Raw genomic sequence first — 8,438 nt, forward strand, 5'->3', positions numbered from 1 at the left:
CATCAAAAAGAAATAATTACATGTGTACATGTATATTTTATTTAGAGAAACTTTGTGCTCTATAAGCATAGAGTATAAATGTATCAGTCTATCCTTGGTATATTTATCAAAACTGATCATTCATTTGGCTCAAAATAAACCATCATTTATTCCAAAATGTATGTTTTATGAGTGAAATTTTCTGAATACAATTCAGAAAAGAATCACATCAGTAACAACAACAACAAATTACCAACTAACCACATCAAATATAAAAAGTCTTCTAATAAAGCAAAGTTCAAAGAGAAGGGGAAAATGTAACTATTTTTTTTCATAAGTGTGTACATATTCCTCAAGGCATCTACCTTAACTATTTTTTCTCTTCTGCCATTAACTTATGCTAAGATATATTTTTCTTTCATCTTTTCTTATAAAGTTTTGTTACTCTTTGGCTTGCCCTTCAATATATACCATTTCTTTTATATTTTGTACATGTTCTTCTAAGTTCTAAGCTTACCAGAAATTTCTATATATCTGAATATTTCTAAATATCTATATCTATTTTTTTTCAGTTCCCTGGATTCATGAATAATTATTTCAGGATATAAGTTTAATAGCATTCTACCAATTAGATATAATTGCTTTTTAGAAACTATTGTTACATGATTAATCTTTTACTCAAAAATTTTTATTTTACTAAACAATAGGGTGTATGTACATGCCTAGAGAACCACATTTTATATTTATAAACTATAATACAATTATAAATCTCTTCCAAATTTTCAGTCAATTCTACTTCAAACATTTTTTTTTAATATTAGTTAAATACAAAATCCTGTATTTTCATTTTATTGAAAGTTATTTAAAAAAGAAGAAAAATAAAACAACAACAAAAACATTTGGGTTATGTTAGCAGTAAAAACAAAAGGAAAAATAGGAAAAGTTAGATATATTTTTAAGGGAAATAATATAATATTAACAGATGACAGTGAAAAAAGAGCTGTTCAACTTCTTTCTTCTCTGTCAAAGAAAATGATTTTAAAATTGGGAAGAGCTGAACAAAAATTGTTTGGATATGAAAAACCTAAGATAAGTACTCACACCTATATCCTCTGTATTTTTAGTGTGTTTTCTTTCTTTTGTAGCAGTGATAAATCACCAATACCCATCTATCTTCTCTCACCCACTTCCCATTCTGACCAATGACATTCATTTTTGAGATAGTCTTCTAGAAAATTATTTGGTTTATATATGTGTGACAAACTTATTGAAAAGTTTAAATTTGTTGAAGGAACAAAGAAGAAACATCTTCATTTTTCTGCAACCCTTGCCTTGAATGAAATATGCTAAATTTGCTCTCTTCCTTGTCCTATGAAAAATCCTATAGCTTTCAAGTAAGCTTCAGGAATTAAAACAGCTTGCCATATCCACATTAAAAGTTCATTATACTCAGCAACTGATAGTATCCAGTCTCCCATTCCTCCCCTGACCCACTCAGCTCTTGTCTGAGTCATGGCTTAGGGATCTTCTCTGAATACGAAGGCATGTTCCATTGTGATTCTTTTACGATAGAATCAAAAGTCATAAAACAAAGCATAGAGAAAAAGAGATAAAAGACATTGTGATTGGTGTTATGTGGGACAATTATTCAAATTTTGTATCTTTCATAGGATACAGTTGGAAAACACTTTTAGAAACCTCCAAGGAATTTTCATAGTTCATAATTAAGCCATGAATCTTTATGATCTCATCTCCTCAACTCCCACTTTCTACAGTACATATTCTACAATAGCTTATTGTTGGAATCTCTTGTCTCGAATAGTTCATTTTCTTGGGTGCACTGCCTTTCAGGATTTCTTGGAACCACCTGTCTTCTTTAGCAAACACATGGAAAACCTTTGTATCACTGGTATGCCAAACAAAGAAAGTGTAGTTTACATTTCTAATGTCCTTATTCCTCATAACTTATTCTTGTGAGCTGCAGCTGCCAGCATCCCACATCTTTAGAATTAAATAGTTGAGAGGCAGGCAGTTGTCCCTTTTCACATGTCCTCCAAACTCTACAGACCACATGACAATTTCCTCCAAGAATTCATATAGGTCCCCACACAGGTAGACTGCTATTCAGTTTCTATATTATAGTAACCTTCTATTCAGTTTCTATATTATAGTAACCTTCTATTATGGGATGGGTGATAAATATCTTTCTCTAGAAAATACTCCCAGTGTTTATAAATAGTTATTTTGAATCCTACTCATTAGGCTTGAGGGGACTGGCATCCTCATCACAGAGAGAAGAGGAGAAATCACAAATATATTTTGCTCATAAGCCTAGAACTCCACTATCTCAATGATCATCCTTTATTTTCCACTATTATCTTATATAAGCTCGTAGGGGTCAGTCAGTGTAAGAGACACAGGATAGTACCTTGGTATCTTTTATGACACTCTGGAGGAGAAAAAGGGTGAGTCCAACAGTTTAGTGTCATCTTCTTCAGAATTTGAGGGCATTCATTACATGTTATCCTTGAAAAGAGGACAAATTCCATTCAACGTTACATTTCTGTCTAAATATGTACTTTTACATCTCTATATATTTATATCTTTTGGTAAAAAGATACAAATTGTATTTGTAGCATTAATTAGATAAATAAGGAATTCAGTTCACTTGAACTACTCAATTATAGATTATAGGTAGTTCACTTGAACTACTCAATTATAAATTTAAATTTCTTGGTCCTTAGGTGGCTATACTTGTCTCTAAAAGTGGCTACACTTTAGTGTTAGATCTCTAATTTACATGAATGTATTCAAAGTTGTAAATATTAGAGTTAAGCTAACCTTCGGACATTCATAACATTTCCTGGATTTCAATGACAACTTTGAGCAATATCTCTTTGGCTATTTTTAAACCAGAAACAGGAAATAGGAGCACTTTTTCAATTTTAAGTTCAATTTAAACTTAGTGTGCTTCAATAATTCAGAAACCAATGAACTTTAAAAACTGAAGACTTCTGAGTCCAATTTATTTTCAGTTAAGATTAGTTCAGAAATTTAAGCAAAATACTTTTAATTGTTAGAAAGCAGTATGTTACAAATATATTTCTTTGGGATTTCTTTACTATGAAACTGGGTGATCATATTTAAACATAATAGTAAGTAAAGCTTAGGTATTTAGTGGCACTGCATTTGCAGAAGGGAATAGATGTAATATATGTAACATATTAAGATACTGAAAAGTAAAAATCTTTATATTGATTTACACAAAATCTTCTAAAAATATGAATAAATAATTAGCATAAAATGATAGGATGCTGATAAATTGGCTTATTGCACTTTAAACAAATATTTAAGTTCATTTTTATATTGCCCATTTTAGGTAAATATTTAGAATTCTTAAAAAACTTTACATTCAATAAGGTATACATTTTATATTTTAAAGAACTATCACTAGAACATCACTGTTCAATAGAACTTTTGCAATGATGTAAATGTTTGATACCTGCGCTGTCCAATATAGCAGTTACTAGCCACATGTGGTTATTGAGAACTTAAATGAGGCTACTAAAATTAAATAACAAAATGTGCATTTTTATTTAATTTTGAATAATTAAAAGATTAATTTATATTGACACATGTGGCTAGTGGCTATCATATTGTATAGCTCAGCTATAGAATGAAAGCATCCTTAAAATTCTCCTAATATGTGCTTTCGTATTTTTAAAAATCATATTATAATGCTTTATAACCTTCAGATACACAGCATATGAGGAGATTCAGAGACTCCTACTAAATATCATTATTATCAAAATAGACTTTTGTGAGAATAAATTAATTCTGTATAAGAAAGGGCCACATATACCATTAATATCTCTAAAAATCTGCCAATGCAGAGATTATTGATATCAATCATCATTATAAAATATGACTTTATTACTCCATGCAATACAAGGTTTTCAGACTTGTACAATTTTTAAATAGAAATTTTTAAGTCAGATGACTATCATTCAAATCTATTATTTCAAATTGCAAATGTGCACTCTTTTTTAGATATTTTCCTTTTCCTACTTCCATCTCCCCTTTGTGTGTTATTATATGTCTATAGCTTATTAAATTTAAAAGAATAGTAAGGTAGAAAAATAATAAAATTTGAAAATTGTAAACAGTTTGTTTCTTCCATGACACATGTGTTCTGTTCTCTACAGGGGAACTTTGTAGTGCTGACTTGCAAAATATTCCATAACTAATCTGCCCTTGGGACTGTCTGTCCTGTTCTTATTTCCAAAGATGAATATTTTCTGTACTCTGCCAAACACCAGGAAGACTAGATTCTTTCAAGGGCAAATTATTTAAAAGAATCTTTGGCACACCTTCTTTCAGGGACAAGATTAGTTTTCTTTTGTTTCTGTTTGGTTTTGTTGTAATCTGTAGTGATTTCCAGAATAGAAACTATAAAAGCAAGTACAAATAACATTTTAAACATTCTATTTAATGGTGAGATCAGTTGAGAAACCGTAAAACAAAATTCAATACATTCATTTTTATTAGAGTTAATGACAGCAATATCTTCTTCATAGGATTGCTGTCAATATTAAATAAGCTAATATAAATTAAACACTGATTATAGTATATGGCACATATGATTATTACTAACCTTTTCATTTAAGGTAAAATTCTTATATAATCAGTGTTAAGTTTATTCCGAGAAAAGTATTAGAAATAAATTAGAATCGTCTCTACAATGTTGTACAGATAGTGCTTCAAAGGAAAAGTAGTACTTTACAAAAATGCATAATTTTGTTAAAAATATATAAATAACAAAAATTAATATTCTGTCTGTTATATTCTCAAATATAAGAATATATGAGCCTCCATCATTGAAGTTAGAGCTTTAAGCTATTTCTCTAATAATGGAAATGGATTTGTCCTGGTCTACCCACATTCCCCTGCTCAGTCAATGTCATGCTTTTGCAAGAGTGCTGACTAACATTGAGAGAGCATATCCACCCCCAATAATAATTAACTCAGGCGTCATGGTCAGTTGGCCTAAATTATTTCAGTCCTTTTCCATCTTTCGGTCCAGGTAAATCAAGAAATCATGACAGGTTTTTAAAATTCTGGTTATTTCTTTCATTTGGAAAGCTATGGTTTATTTTTCTGCTCTTTCTCATAAAACTCTTAACTTTAGAAAAGAAATATGTTGGCAGAATAATATGCATACTGTGTCAGCTAAAATATTTTTTGCAGTAATATTTTATATTAATTATTCAAACTTTAAGAGAATACTAATTGAATGAGTACTCTTTAGTTTTATAATTTACAAATGCCATTATAGTATTTTCTACTTTACCCAAAACTAGGGCATTTGTTTAAAATAATATAGTGATTAACAGTGAAATAATATGTTTATAAAGTCAACTATTCAGGAATCTCATGAGGAAACAAAATAATTTAAAAAAATTTTATTTGCTTCAAAAAATTTAAAATCAAGGTGATATTCAAAACATGCTCATAGAAAACATTAACAATATAATATATGCAATAAGTATCAACTGCTGACCAGATAGTAAGTACAAAAAGAGGTGGGGTTTTATTTAGTTGATAAAGAAAAATCCATGGAAGAGTGAAGTCAAGGAGAATTATTTAAACATTATTTTATATCGGGATATTAAAGTTGGCAGTTTGGTATATAATGCACAGACGAAGGTTTTGTCAGGAAGAAGCATGCCTAAGGAAAGCATATTGGTATTTTAGTATGGGAGCCTTAAATACCAGTTCTAAGAATTATAGTAAGGAATGGAGAGAGATCAAAATTTAAAGGTGGGATTATTCTGTGACTATCTTCAGGAAATTAGGTGATTAAAAGTAGGTTGTGTTTGAATAGGGAGACACTCAGCAAGGAGACAAGTTAGGATTTTACAGTAATGGTAGCAGTATAGTAGTAGTTGTTATAACCATTGTATCTCACTTTAAAGTTGTTATTTGACTAAGTTTCTTTATATACTTTAGCTCACATAATTGAAGACGAACTGATATGTGACTTATTTAGAGTTGAGGTAATAGGAACATGAAAGAAGAGATAAATAAAAAGGGGTTTTGTTTGTTTTTTAGATAGCAGAGACTGGCAGGGCAGGATTGGGATTTGGGAGTAAGAAAGATAGCTCTGAGGTGATAAGAGAAAGAGCAAAAAGAGAAATAGGAACTAGTTTTACAAAGATTCCTGTCACTTGTTTTCTAGAGTGTTGAGTTTGAAGTGACAGTAAAACATTAAAGTACAAATTCTTAGAAAGTAATTCAATCTTTGCAACTTCTTGTATGGTAGAAAAGTCAAGGCTAGAGATGAGAATGAGTAATTCTCTAAGAATATCAAGGAAAAAAGTTTATAGAGAAGTACTCACTTTTAGGAGAAAAGGGATGAGAGAATTTTGAAAACCAGGACAATTTAGTGCCATAGACATAATGAAACGACTTCTAGGCAAAGAGATCATGACTAACAGCTTGGTCAAAATCTTAAAGATTTTGAATTTAAATAATTGAAAGAGGCTTTTTAAACCAGGAAGAACATTATTAATAATTGTAATGTGTGAACTTTCAGATCCTAGAATGCAGTAGAGATTAAGAAGTGAAGAGTGGTGAGAATATTGTGCCAGTCAATATCAAAATAAAGGCAAGAAATAAGATAGCAGCTCTAGGGAGGCAGGAAGGTTTAAAAGCAACACAATAAGAGGGTGAGACTCAATATGCTAAAAATGGTGGAACAAACAGATAAGCACAAGGTTCCTAAGGGGGCAGAGAACATAAGCTGAAAAGCAAAGGAAGGAAATGCCTTTCTTCTTACCCACATGCTCTTGGTATAATCTCCTAATTAGCTCATTGTAAGTATAATACCAACCAGAATATTCTTTTAGGTAATCACCTACACAATAATCATTAAATAATTTTATTTATAACATTCGAAGCATACGAAAAAAAGAAAAGGTTGAGTTTTAATCTTTCTAGAAACACACACATAAACAAAATGAGTTGTACTATCATTCATATTTCCATATAGCATCATAGATCCCAAAAGTGGGCTCAAAGGGCAAGTACTCAAACCAGTGATAAAGAAGATCCAGTCCAAAGGATTTTTGTATTACTGTTATATTTTTATATTCATATCATGATGCTTATAAAATTGCTTTTCAAATAACACACATGAATGGAATTTATAGTGTTTTGTTCTTAATACAAACCATGCTCTCTGCTTTTACTAATTCTATTCCACATTTGTTGCAATAGTCACTTCTTTTCCTTCTTACCTCATAATGTGAATAGGCTTTCTTGTAAGAAAAGATGGAAAGAAATGCTTAATACTAGTAGAACAACAGTCTAATATGTCTCAGGAAATAGAAGAATAGTGTTCCAGATAAATTCTTTCACCTGCAGTAGTTTCTGTGACAGTTAACTGCATAGTGTTCACTTTACAATGCGATCACTTTTGTTTCTGAGTAAAACAGCATTGGCAATATTAATAACGTGCTAAGACGAAAACTGTTTAGAAATGAAGAGGTGAGCTTTTGTAAGTCAGTAAAATCAAGTCACTATTTCAAAAGAAGGCTTAAATAATAGTCAAGGTTAAATTTACTTTCTAAACTTCTCTAGTATCAAGATCTTTAGAAAATTTAACCAATTTTCTTAATCTCTTAGACCAAATTGTCTGTAAGCTACTCTTTCATCTTATTGAGAGATAGCTTAGATAAAGTTCTGGTATGAAAATATACTTCTCAATTGGCCTTAATTTCTCAAGTTTCAGGACACTGAATATTTACAAGAAAGTTATATTTATTTTTTTCCAACAAAATGTGAGGCACATAATATTGACTAGAAAATGCTGTCTGTTTACCCTTACCTACCTATGATCCATTCACTTACTTTCCCAAGAAACACATGCATCATAATGTCAATTCATCATCATCAGAAACACACTTTTCTAATAGTATTGCTTTCACTGGTCATTTTTAGCTCTGATCTCTAGCACTGAATAAAAAGTGTTTTTTTTTTTTTCTTTCTCAGATTTAATTGAATTTAAATACTGTGCTTCGAATTAGCGGCATTGGCAAAATATTGGCACTTAGTGCCAACCTGTTTTTCAGACCTAAAAACAATTCTATATATTTTCCTTACAGTATAACTGAGGAAATAACTTTCAAGAATTACTTGGAAAACAAAGAGAAGCAGTTTTTATGAGGCATTATTTTTTGCATTTTGTTTGTTTTTTAGTATGAAATTGCTGCAGTGAGGAAGAATATAAGAATGTAAACTCCTATTAAACAAACCTATATAAAACAGACTTGCTCTCCACTAAATCTGACCAATTACAACTAACTAAACAGTTAAGAAGCACCCTTTGATATACACATTTTCTATTGATGTTATTGGGAAAACATTCATTAAAAACATTAATATGTCAGCTGAAAATA

The sequence above is a fragment of the Pteropus medius genome, unplaced genomic scaffold (genome assembly GCF_902729225.1).
Source record: "Pteropus medius unplaced genomic scaffold, Ma_sr-lr_union100, whole genome shotgun sequence".
Lineage (NCBI taxonomy): Eukaryota > Metazoa > Chordata > Mammalia > Chiroptera > Pteropodidae > Pteropus > Pteropus medius.